Source organism: Eptatretus burgeri, unplaced genomic scaffold, assembly GCF_056783735.1.
Source record: "Eptatretus burgeri isolate ZD-2024b unplaced genomic scaffold, Ebu_testis_v1 Ebu_testis_scaffold_422, whole genome shotgun sequence".
NCBI classification, from domain to species: Eukaryota; Metazoa; Chordata; class Myxini; order Myxiniformes; family Myxinidae; genus Eptatretus; species Eptatretus burgeri.
Genome location: NW_028222371.1, coordinates 31,514 through 45,000, shown reverse-complemented (window position 1 = coordinate 45,000; position 13,487 = coordinate 31,514). Strand labels below are relative to the sequence as shown.

The window sequence follows — 13,487 nt, the reverse complement described above, 5'->3', positions numbered from 1 at the left end:
CTGAGCGCCTGTGGGGGAGTTATTTGGCAACCAACGCTACCTAACTACCTGGTGCTTGCAGCGGTATCGAGTTGCAGGTGCGAGTACCATCGAGCCGGATTGTCAAGGATTGCACGAGGCAGGAAGGTCCAAGGAAGATTCTCATCTCCAGATCACCTTCCCTCCGAGGGGGGAGTATCAATAACGACCCAACGGGGTCCCTTTTTTGGGGGGGTGTGTGTCTGGTGAGGGCCAGTCCTTAAGCAGCACCTGTATGGGTGCTTGTGTATCAATTTCCATTTATTTTATATTCTAATGACTCTGCCCTTATGTGCTTCTTATGGGCTTCATGATGGTGCCCAGGGAGCCACTGGGTTGTCTGGACCGCCTGGAGAAGCGGGAGGCAGTGGAACTGTTGGTGGTTCAGGTCCTATCGGACCTCCAGGCCCAAGTGGTCATGATGGCATGATTGGCCCTCAGGGCAATGCTGGAGACAGGAGTCTACAACACCAGGACGCCAAGGGGCGATTGGGATAATTGCACCATCACGATCATCTGGGTCAGTGGGTGAGCAAGTGGTGGGTGCAGGTGAGCACATGCATCTGTGGTGAAGGTAGTGGTGTGAACCCATGGGTCGGTTCAGACAGGCAGAATTCACATCTTTGTTTACGTTGAGATCTGAATTTGTTGTCTTCTGACGTCAGCATCGGTTGGTATTTTAAAAACGCGTTTTTTCATATCATAGCAGCCACCGTACCTGGGAAGGCTCTCTGTGCATTGTATTGTCATAATGGTAGACAGTGGGGCGATGTACGCTCTCTGATGACGACCAACTTCTGAATGGGAAAGAAGGGTGCGGTCGGTGGAACTAACTCTACTGCTCCCTCTAGCGGTTGTGCTTGCTGCTGATACCCAGCCCCTACAACAAAGTGGTTACCCAAAAGGTTTTGCTCGCTTTGGCTCATAAAAATGAGCTGCACGAGCAAAAAGGGGGATGATGTAGAAGGAGGTGCTGAGAATATGGCACACTCAAGAACTTGCAGAGGTGGGAGAAAATCGAAAATTTGTAAAATCGAAAGTTTTGGAAGCAGCTATGTGTTATCAAATGTTTGTGGTGTGTGCTGCCTTTGGGCTGTTGGTTGCATCACTGGTTGGAGCATGACTGTGCTGCTGATGTGGTGTCCCTATTACCAGTGTACTGATGTTCATTTTTTTCTTGCCAGTCTTAAAGGAGTGACAGGCTGAGTTAGCCCTCTGGGGTTCGTTTAGTGGTAAATGAAACTTGAGCTCAGGGCTCTGGGATCCTGGTCACCAATTTAAGGGCAAGGCCAAACAGTACATATAATTATTGGTAGAATGTCTGTAAAATATATGGACATGTATAAATGAATATTAACTCTTGTGATGCGAATAAATATTGTGAAAGAGTTTGACAACAGAGTGTTCGAATGGAGGAACGTCTTGAAGATGCAGTGGACTGGACTTTTTCAGGTATTATTGGTTACCCAAGGAGCTGTCAAGAAAAGGTAAGCCAATCATGGATTCACACATCTCATTGCAAAAGGATACAGGAAATCGAAAAGAGAAAGAAATGTTACTGGAGGTTTATGACAGATGTGGCAGTGTTTGATTAGCATGAGTACAATAACAGATAGTGAGGACATTTTGGGAATGTCATAGAGATCAGAATGTTTGGTAGGTCAATGGCAGGGGAAACAAGGAATGGGTTGTGACAGGGTGCACAGGGAAAAAAAAAAAAGGTAAACATTGGGATCAATTGCATTAGGAAGGCGTATATGGGATAACACGGATTACCCTTGTTTGCAGTTCCACTCCAGGGGGAGAACATGTGTGGGTACATAGTCCGTAGACAAGATAGACGTTTTAACTAAAGTAGAGAAGGCATCAGTGGAAGGTAGAATAATAGAAATAAAAAGTAATTGGGAGAAGGGGGGTTATAATTGCACGAACTATGCGCATTGGTATTACCCTAAGTACAGAACTATTAAGCAAAAGGCTGTGGGACAGGGCCCGGCAAGAGCAATAAAAGTAACGAATTATGATGGATTGAAGAAGGGGGAGGGATTAGAAAAGTACCCCCCACATTTTCAGCTCATGCACAAACAAATTGGATTGATTTGTCTAGTTAGAGGACAAGGGGGGGGGACCCCATTTAGGAGAATCAACATGCCAGTATTATACTAGACATGGGGATGAAATGGTGACCATAAAAGGGTGAATTAATGGAACAACCATACCTGTAAAAATCGAAGTAAATAACCTCCTTGAACCTCAGGCACCCCTAAATGGTACATATTTTGTGTGTGGGTATAAGGCATACTCATGGCTACCAGTGGGATGGAGGGGATCATGTTTTTTGGGATTTATACTACCCAGGATTCGAATCACTGACCAATCACCCTTTGTACCACAGGTCAGATCGAAAAGAGCCATTTCAGAAGTTGAGAGGTTTTTCATGATTGCATTCCCCTTTTATGGAGCAGGCAAAAGTGCAAGGGAAATTATCAATTTGGCAGCATCTTTGGAAAAGCTTGCTAATACCACCAGCGAAGGATTTCACAAAACGAGTGCCGAGCTGGTAGCTATACGGACAATATGCTTTTAGCAGAGAAAGGAGGGACGTGTGCGGTTATAGGTGTGGAATGCTGCACATACATTCCAGATAATTCAGAAGAAATTGATAATTTGGCTGAAAAAATTAAAGCTGAAGGTGCAAAATATTGTTGTGGTGACCAAATTCGCAAACCACCATTCAGGTCCCTTAGGTGAGGTATCTCGGTAAGTACATGTGTAGTTAGGCCCAAACCCGTTGTCTAGTGGGAATACATGTCATTTATGCGAGCTGCGACTCTTCAGGATAGCCGTTTTTCTTTTACTATCTTTATTTTGGACCAACCGCCATGATTACCACCACAACCACAACATCAACCACCAACCACAACGCCGCTTCACCACAAACGCCGCTTCACCACAACCGCCACGACCTTCACGTCACACCTCGCAACCGTAGCATCGCCACCGTTCTTGCCCCGCTGTGGGTACCGGTGTTGGACTCGTGCAGGGCGCGCGTCGAACAGCGTGTACAAAATCACGGATTTTGTGCTTCAAAAACGGATCAAAAACGACACACGCCCACTTTTTGCCGTCCAATCGGTGAGCGAGGGACGATTTGGCCCCGCCTCCAGGACGATCGATATATGCAAATTTGTGGATCAAAAAGCCTTCACGCCCACTTTTTCTCGGGCCAATGGGGAGCGAGGTGAAAGGTTAAAGGGAGGGGGTCAAAGGCGAAGCTACGGGGGGATAAAAGGACCGTGTTCGTCAGTCCACCAGAGTCCAACGAGGAGAGTCCAAAGAAGAGTCCAGAGTCGGAGAGTCCAGAGGCGGAGAGGCGGCAGCGGCGAAGGCAGACGAGGGGGTGCTCGCGTCTGTGCCGGGAGCTGCACGCCCGAGGGAGGCCGGCAGCGCGACCTGGCCGAGGTGGAGACGCACACCAGGGATAATAAAGATCCTCTATACCCCGAGCATCAGCAACCCCCTCCTGTTTCCCCCGCGCTGAGATAGTGCGACCAAGGGGGCCCCTTTCCCACCCCCTGCCAGACACTGTCCGCGAGGCCCGCGGAGTGAGGCGCCATCGCCGCTCCGCGTCTCATCACCAGACGGGTAGGCGCGACCCGGTCTCGGCCTCAGGCCCGCCTCATCCTTGAGGGTATTCTTTCCTTGGTTTTGGGTATGTGTTGTCGGCGCCGTCTGTGAAGTAGAATTGTATAAGTGTTGCCGTGTGCTCGGTAGTCGGTATTAGCTCTGCATTGTCTTCGCTTTTATATTTGCTTTTTGTGTAAATGGAATTGTGTTTTCTTTTTTTTGTGTGCTTTTGGTGGAATTGAATATGTGTGCTTCCCGTGTGCCGCGAATAAATGTGCTTTATTATTGAACTGTTCTCCCGCTTCGCTTCGTCTTTTTCTCCCATTGAATCCTCATCTTGCTTCACGTAAAGGGTTGGTAGTGGGCTGAATACGCCCGATAATTAATCGAACCGTCGAGGTCGACGATAACACCGCTCGGTTATTCTGATAGTACGGAACGGGTCGCTTAAGTGGCCCGTGTCCGAAGTCGACCTGCGGCGAGGTGCGATCGCCCGGTCTACCCTCCGCGTGGGTACTTAGGTAGGTCGAATTTGGCGAGCAACCCTATCCCACGCGGGGGCTGATTGGCTCGATCGCGGTGAGACCGAAAGGTCCACCCGTGACTGGTTCCCGGCGTTAGTCCGAGAGGGTCACGACTGGATTGTCCGTCCGGTGGGCGACGTGCCGCGATTCGAGTTACGTGGCCGTCAGCACGCCGGCGGGCGCGAAAACCGCAACACTGGTGTCAGGTCGTGCATACAAATTCATCGCCCTCCTCGCGGCACTGGTATCGGAGAACAGGAAAACGGGCTCTCCTGTCTCCGGCTAAATTCACGGGAATCGGTCCAGGGGTGAGAGAAGCGACCCCCGATTCCCTCCAAATTACGAGCGAGTTAAATTAACCCTTCACGAGAAGCAAGATGGCGTCTCAAGGCGAGCGGGAGCCGGGGGTATTAGAAATGTATATGTGTAGTAATGTAGAGTCCATGGTCCAGGATGGAATCCCCGTGCAGGAAATGTTGATTGTGCAGGAACACGGACTCGCCCAACTGAACCCAGGGCCCGAGGTGGGTGCGGCAGCGGCCGCGGTGTATGACACCTCCCCCCCCCCTCTCCACCAAGACCCTTCCCCAACCCCTGCCGAAACGGCTCACTCAAGCGCACCCGACGTGGCCCAGCTCTGCGCCATGCTGGCGGCAATGACAAATGAAATAAAAAACGAAATGAAAGACATGAACAAACAAATAAACGAAAAGATGGATACATTCACAAACGAAATAAAACGCATGAAAACTAAAATGGAAACAAACATGAAGGAAGAAACGAGAAAGCTACGGGGTGAGACGCAGAACATGGGCCGATGCCTGCAGGCGGGCATGAAGGCCGTTAGCAGGGAGCTTAAAATGGCGACTCCACGTGTCGGAACAAACGAGCTGGAAGGGGGTGCAACGGCTGACAGGCCCGCGGTGGAGGCGGGTAAGGAAAAAGTAATTCGGGAGACAAGAGACGAGGTGAAAGTAATTGCGAGGGAGAGAAAAGAACAATTAATACGGAGAGCAAGGATGAGGTACGCGGAGATCGTGAAAGAGCAAGGAGTGAAAAACAGGGAAGGACGGGAGCGACTTAAAGAGAAAGCAAGGTTGACCTACATAAAGATAAGGGAAAGACGCCAGAAAGAAGCAGAGACCAATAAACACGATGAAGACGGGGTAAGTGACGCGCACACACACACGGAGGTAGTGGAGGACAATGGGGGTGAGCTCGCGGAGCGTGTGGGGACCCAGTGCGAGCACCTGGATGGCCTCCTCCAGGAACGAGGGGAGGGAGTATGCCCCCTTGAGGCGAGTCACGACCAGGTGGGTTCGGTCGTGCTTTGCGAGGTTGAGGGGACGGGTGCAGTGGACAGGTGCACGGAGAGCTTGGGGGGTATAGAGGCCCCGGAGACCCTTGTGGGGACACAAATCCCCAGTGTGGTTGTCCCTGTGTGTGTGGTGCAAGGCGTGAGTGCGTCCCCGTGTGTGGAAGCGACCCCGCGTGTGTAAGTAGTATGGTTTGTGTGAGTAGTGAGGCACGCGTGAGTGAACGGCCGAGTGCAAGGGAGACCGTGTGTGTGAGAGAGCGGTATGTAAGGGAGATGTCGGTTGGCATGCGGGAGCACGCAGCCGCGTCTCCCGGTGTGAGTTTAATGGAGTGGACTGTGTGCGTCGTAACACGCAGGTATGCGTGTGTGGAATGGAGACGGAGACGGCGACATGGGAGAAACGAAAGCCGAGTAGCGGCTGTAGTTGTTTCGGGGACCGTGCCGGGTTCACCCAGCAGTGAGCACGAGGTTCGTGCTGTGCAACGCACGAGACCACCACGTGCTCGCTTGCGAGAGTGAAGTCCCGGTCCGGAAACGCACGCGGTGGATTTGCCGATCCCGCGGACGGACAAAGTTTAGGCAGGTAAATGGATTTGGACCGGACGGGTTCTCCACGCGATCGTGTGTGTTAAGCTCCAACGGGCAAAGCACATGTGTTCGCGTGGGGAACCCCTCGAGACGTGGGGCTTGTGTTTTTTTTTTATGCGCACGGTGACGTCATGGCTGCACGTGTGGTTGGAATCCGGCAGGAGTGGTATCTCTGCCGGATGGTACCGTCCAAGGAGGGACGAGGAACACGTGCAGCTGCATGACGTCACGGGCAGGTGTAAAGTGCGCGAGCTCTGAGTTGCCGCGCAGGTGCTGCGCATGAAAAAAAATAAAAGCAGCAAGCCTCACTTTCGGGTGCACAGGATTCCTGGGCAAGGAGGGAAGACCCCCTTGACCTGGGCACAGGATGGAAACTAGTTAGGGGGAAGGGTTAGCTTAGCTAGACCGACTTCATGGGGCAGGGGTAAGTCCTCATGGAGTCCGTGGAATGGGTTAGTTAGAGGGATTGTAGCGAGATTTAGGTTGGGAAATTTATTAATGATTTATTTTGGAGACATGGACAGACTTATGAATGTGTAGAGGGGACGTAGCTTAGCTACGTAGTGTTAAAAGGAACGTGCTGTAGTTTAAGGGACGACGTGGGAGCACGAGTTAGTTAGGGGGTGCAGATAGAAGGATGGCAGAGTTCAGTGGTGTGTGTGTGTTGAAGAGTTGTTGGTGAGTGAATTGGAAGCATGTGCTTGGTGAGTGAGTGAGGCCAGCGGGTCTGTGTGAATGGAGCGAATGGGGAATGCATGGTGCGATGAGTGATTGGGGGGAGGAGTGACTCCCGCCCAAGGGACCCCGGGGTCAGTGTAGATTGAGTTAGGGGGTTAGTCAAATTGAAAAATGGAGGTCGTTTTGTTGTTGGTGGGAAAGTAGGCTCGAGACCCATTTGGAGGGGTGCAGGAGCCCTGTTGACGGGCTTGGGAGCGTGGCTGCGAAAGGTGAGTATCGCTGAGTGGGTACCCCGGGCACCAGGCTAGTCAGCCGTGGTAGGCCAAGGGCCCATGGGGGGCCGGGATAGCGTAGTGGGCACGGGTGCGCCTGCTTGGTGCGGGGGCCCGGGGCGCCATTAGCCGCGTGGGCAGTGTTGTGGGCACGGGTGACCCTCGGAAAGGGCCCGGGAGGCCGGCCTGCCACGTGTGCGTTTCAGGGGAGGTGCCATGGGGGGCACTCCCCGGTGTTAGGGAGCTGGTAGGCTCGGAGGCAGTGTAGTGCCCGGGGGTGCCATAGCGGGAGATTCGGCAGAGGGTCGTGCCTGCCAGAGAGAGCCACGTGTCCCAGCCAGGAGACCGTGTGAGGGCACGGAGAGAAAATTGGGGGGCGAGGCCCGAAATTGTGAGGACACCAACACAGGCGACGGGAATCTGGGTTGTTAGAACCAATAGTTTAAGCGAGAGGCGCTTGTTGAAAGCCCCGGGGTAGTTTAACAGTTAAATGGTTAGGGTAGATTAGGAGATGTACCCCTCCGCACCATCCATCCCCTCGCTGTCGTTGTGGGCCGCTGGACCCACTTGGTGTTAAGATCGCCGAACTCTGGGGAGGCCATCCTGAGGCTTCGTTGGGCCTCGACACAGGACGTTAGCTCTCCCTTATTCCCCTCCGGGAAGGGAACGTAGGGGTTGGGAGTAGGCTAGGTGACAGGATAGGTTAGCCGAACAAGGACGATAAAGGGGGTTAGGGGACGATTTATAGTGGGGGAGTAAAAATGAAAACAACAAAAAAATAAGTTGGGGCTAAATTGGGGTTTGACAAATTAAGGGAGTGGGTATGTACAGTGACAGGCAAAGGCGATAGGTTGGGAGGGAGACAGGTAGGTAGGTCCGAGCCCGCCCTCCAAGTGGCCAGCACCACCGCACTCCCTCCACCAACTTCCACTGACAGCAAGGCAGAGGCCGGCCAACTTCATCGGCAGCTGTGTGCTGCAAGGCCTGTGCCGGCCAGTTCATCTGCTGGCTGTTTTTCTTCGAGGCCTGTGCCGGCCTGGTTCTGTGGGCTGTGTTTGCCTGCAGCGGCCTTCTTCTGCGGGCTGTGTTTGCCTGCTCACCTTTGCCATGCCATGCCATGCCCACTGCCCACGTTCACCAGCCCCGTTAAATTTTTGCTTTGCCCCCCCCCTGTTCATTTCCATGTGCGCCAGGATCAAGGCAACAGTTTGCAAGCTGCGAGAACTGCCCTGTTGGCAGCTACAACACGGGCCTGCAGTGGCGGCCCGTGCACCGTGTTTGTGTCCATGCATCCATTCGTTGTGCTCATTGCGTGTGCCACTTGAGCTGGCACGGAGACTGCGTTTGTGCAGCCCATGCACCGTTGTGGTTCACTGCATTCAGTTCAAACCGTTCATGCATCCATTCGTTGTGCTCATTGCGTGTGCCACTTGAGCTGGCACGGAGACTGCGTTTGTGCAGCCCATGCACCGTTGTGGTTCACTGCATTCAGTTCAAACCGTTCATGCATCCATTCGTTGTGCTCATTGCGTGTGCCACTTGAGCTGGCACGGAGACTGCGTTTGTGCAGCCCAAGCACCGTTGTGGTTCACTGAGTTCAGTTCAAAAGGGAAGGCCTTGGACTGCGTGTGAGCAGCCAGCCACGTTCCCTGTCACCTGCATTGTTTTGAGCCAGAGACTGCATGTGGGCAGCCTGGCTCCCTGCTAACTGCTTTTCTTTGCAGAGTTCAGTGATCCTGGGCCATGGTTTAGTGTAGAAATTTGTAAGTTAAGGTTAAGATGTACTGTACATATGAGTGCGCCCCCGGCATGTCTGTCTAGCGCCGGCAATTTTATTTAAGTCGTCCGTGTGAGTGAGTTTGTTTAGATAGTTACGCAGCCCTCAGGTTATTTATTTTGGGGACACGAATACCATGAATGTCGCACTCAGGGATCCGTAGGTAAAATGTACTAGGGGAAAACTACACATGATGGCACACGAAAATTTGACGACTCGGGATGAGTCTGTAAAAAGGGGAGGGGGTAGTGTTGTGGTTACCAAATTCGCAAACCACCATTCAGGTCCCTAAGGTGAGGTATCTCGGTAAGTACATGTGTAGTTAGGCCCAAACCCGTTGTCTAGTGGGAATACATGTCATTTATGCGAGCTGCGACTCTTCAGGATAGCCGTTTTTCTTTTACTATCTTTATTTTGGACCAACCGCCATGATTACCACCACAACCACAACATCAACCACCAACCACAACGCCGCTTCACCACAACCGCCACGACCTTCACGTCACACCTCGCAACCGTAGCATCGCCACCGTTCTTGCCCCGCTGTGGGTACCGGTGTTGGACTCGTGCAGGGCGCGCGTCGAACAGCGTGTACAAAATCACGGATTTTGTACTTCAAAAACGGATCAAAAACGACACACGCCCACTTTTTGCCGTCCAATCGGTGAGCGAGGGACGATTTGGCCCCGCCTCCAGGACGATCGATATATGCAAATTTGTGGATCAAAAAGCCTTCACGCCCACTTTTTCTCGGGCCAATGGGGAGCGAGGTGAAAGGTCAAAGGGAGGGGGTCAAAGGCGAAGCTACGGGGGGATAAAAGGACCGTGTTCGTCAGTCCACCAGAGTCCAACGAGGAGAGTCCAAAGAAGAGTCCAGAGTCGGAGAGTCCAGAGGCGGAGAGGCGGCAGCGGCGAAGGCAGACGAGGGGGTGCTCGCGTCTGTGCCGGGAGCTGCACGCCCGAGGGAGGCCGGCAGCGCGACCTGGCCGAGGTGGAGACGCACACCAGGGATAATAAAGATCCTCTATACCCCGAGCATCAGCAACCCCCTCCTGTTTCCCCCCGCGCTGAGATAGTGCGACCAAGGGGGCCCCTTTCCCACCCCCTGCCAGACACTGTCCGCGAGGCCCGCAGAGTGAGGCGCCATCGCCGCTCCGCGTCTCATCACCAGACGGGTAGGCGCGACCCGGTCTCGGCCTCAGGCCCGCCTCATCCTTGAGGGTATTCTTTCCTTGGTTTTGGGTATGTGTTGTCGGCGCCGTCTGTGAAGTAGAATTGTATAAGTGTTGCCGTGTGCTCGGTAGTCGGTATTAGCTCTGCATTGTCTTCGCTTTTATATTTGCTTTTTGTGTAAATGGAATTGTGTTTTCTTTTTTTGTGTGCTTTTGGTGGAATTGAATATGTGTGCTTCCCGTGTGCCGCGAATAAATGTGCTTTATTATTGAACTGTTCTCCCGCTTCGCTTCGTCTTTTTCTCCCATTGAATCCTCATCTTGCTTCACGTAAAGGGTTGGTAGTGGGCTGAATACGCCCGATAATTAATCGAACCGTCGAGGTCGACGATAACACCGCTCGGTTATTCTGATAGTACGGAACGGGTCGCTTAAGTGGCCCGTGTCCGAAGTCGACCTGCGGCGAGGTGCGATCGCCCGGTCTACCCTCCGCGTGGGTACTTAGGTAGGTCGAATTTGGCGAGCAACCCTATCCCACGCGGGGGCTGATTGGCTCGATTGCGGTGAGACCGAAAGGTCCACCCGTGACTGGTTCCCGGCGTTAGTCCGAGAGGGTCACGACTGGATTGTCCGTCCGGTGGGCGACGTGCCGCGATTCGAGTTACGTGGCCGTCAGCACGCCGGCGGGCGCGAAAACCGCAACAATATCATGATTTTAACAAGGGATGGTCAATGGGATCTTGGTTGAAGGGAATATTGGGGAGTTGGGGAGCCTGGATAATCCATTGGTTGTTTATAGGGCTCATGATCTTCATAGCAGTGATTGTTGTCATCACTTGTATTAAAAATCTAATCAGGGAGTGTGTGAGACATTGTTCTTCTACAGCAAAGAAAACAACAAAACCGGAGACGGTCCTGGGGAAGCCTGCTGTGGTTGCTGTGGTCAAACCGCTGCCAACACCTCCGCCGTCTCTACCCTCCCCGATAATTCACTCTGGTTTTCCTCCCCAACCCATAGACCCTGAAAAAGTACTGTGAACTTAATGGGACTGTTGACCCACTGCTTACACTCACATTGGATGAGTGTCTCGACTTGCTCACACCGATGACGAAGATGGAAAGAAATGTTATCTGAACATTGCCTTGTTGGAAAACGTTGGGACTTTTCTTTAAAATTTTCTTTCACTCTGGCTTGCAGTTTATATTCTTGTTTGCTGATATTCTTTTGTTGGTTCATAAAGAACACGATATATAGATTCTTACTTGTTGTTTATAAAAATTATATTCTTGTTTGCTGATATTCTTTTTGTTGGTTCATAAAGAACACAATATATAGATATTCTTTTTGTTGGTTCATAAAGAACACAATATATAGATTCTTACTTGTTGTGCATAAAAATTATATTCTTGTTTGCTAATTCTGACTTGTTTATAAAATTATATTCTTGTTCATAAAGAACCATAGTTAGTTGAAAATATATGTATCTTTTTGTGTGTGTGAAATAATTTTGTGTAAGTTGTTTTTGAAAGGTAATTTTTGCTGCCTCATGACCTATAAGTAGGGTAAGAATACTGATTCTGGCTCACTTTGCCCCATGTAAATGAATGGGGGATTTTCAGCGATTTATATTTTTTTTCCCTAAAAATAAATCCCCTTTTTATCCCAAGGTATATTTATTTGTCTCCCCTTTTAACTTGGAGGTTGAACCTCATTGAATTGAACACCTGGGGGTTGAACAGCTCACTCATTGAACCTATAAAGATTTGTTCATTCTCAAATTCCTTCAATAGTTTAATTTTCTTTGCACAATAATCCCCATCTAAAATATTGACAAACAAAACATTTGAATCTTTATATTTTTTAAGATACCCCATTTGTGCCATTACGAAATGATAAACTTCTCTTAATGCTCTTGTTTGACCACCTCCTGAGCCACATATCATTTTGAGATTATAGTAAATTGTTTTTTCATTGTTCAATTGATAACCATCAAAGTTTTCAGTCCATTCAAGGATATTCATTTTTTCTTTACATCCTCTAACTTACTAGTTTTTAAATTAATTCGCTTATTTGTTTTATTTACCTTTGTTTTAGTTATTTTTTCAATAAGACTTATTTGATATTTTTCACATTCATTATGTTTTCCATTTATATACCAAGACTGAGATTTTCTCCACTCTTTAGTTTGATTAATACTTGGTTTAACCATTTATATATTGTGAAAAACCAAGTGTAGCCCTTAAAAACCCTAACCCATCTTCCCATCGTTAAAACATAATCTATTTTATACACTCTATCATACAATATCCATATGGAACACAATCTATTCCATTATCTAAAATAAATCTCTTATCATCAAAGGCTCCTAATGCCTTTTTATTTACTTCTTCACTATATATGTTATGTTTATAACTTCTTATTGTATTCATTTTCCTATATTCTTCTTTCTTATTCATCAAACAATTATAATAATTTCTAAAAGTTATTGATTTCTTTATTACATATTTCTTTATTCCCTTTAACCTCTTATCAATCTGTTCACCATACTTATAAGCATATGCCTTTGCTCTCAATCCAATAAACTCACTCATTACTTTTCCACCCAACTCATCCTTAAACTTACCAATAACCTTTTCATTCTTTTTGGAAAATAACTCACTCTTCTTGCTGAAATTACTTGTATCATATACTCCAATATTTTTCTTCATATCTTCATAAACATCATCAGTTTTTATATCTAGGATAAAACTATCAGTATCCATATACAACAATGAAACATTTTCACCATACTCTTTCTTTAAGTCATTATACAAATAATCATACATCAATATCTTTGATAAATCAAGAACTGCTGTTCCAATATAAATTGGTTTATCCATTACAATACTTTCCTTTTTCATATGAATTGCAGAAAAGTTCTCTGAAAAAACCTCTTCTCTCTCAAAACTTGGTTTATTTATCAATCTCGAAGCTTCTTTCCAAGATGTTGCGAATCTAATGTTTTGCCTGTTTCTAACATTTTCCATAGTCTTTCCAAATACAGCATTATTCATTAATTTATAAAAGTCCCCTTCAAATTTTACTTTTGTATTTGCTCTCATATCTGTATTGAATTGAATATACTTTTTCACCCAAGGACTTTGTTTAAATTTTAAAACTCTATGAATTTTAGCTACTCTCAATCCTTCTCTCAAAAACTGTTTTAAGCTTCTCTGATGCAAAACATATCCCTCTTTATCATAGAATGTTGTTAATAACTTTTCTGTTGATTTACCTTTAATATTAAAACTTTTATGATAATCACTTAACCATTCTTTCTTTGGAGTTTCTTTCTCACATGCAAAAGGAAGATCTTTATGCTTATTATGAAGATCACTCGGGTACCTCAAATCAACTTCAAAATAATAACCTTCTTCTTCGTCATTCAATTCCTCTTGAGAAGAAATAACAATATTCATCAAAGCCTTTTCATAATTCTTTTCTTCCACCCACTCTAATTTACCATAAGGTAG

At 48.4% G+C, this 13,487-nt stretch overlaps 1 long non-coding RNA gene across 1 annotated transcript; it reads left to right on the top strand.

The window, feature by feature from the left end:
- Positions 1–173: 173 nt before the first annotated feature.
- On the top strand, positions 174–2,504 carry LOC147007218 (uncharacterized). The gene is made up of 2 exons (XR_015054342.1): positions 174–1,024; positions 1,471–2,504. It is a non-coding gene; the product is annotated as an uncharacterized LOC147007218 (long non-coding RNA).
- Positions 2,505–13,487: the final 10,983 nt, after the last annotated feature.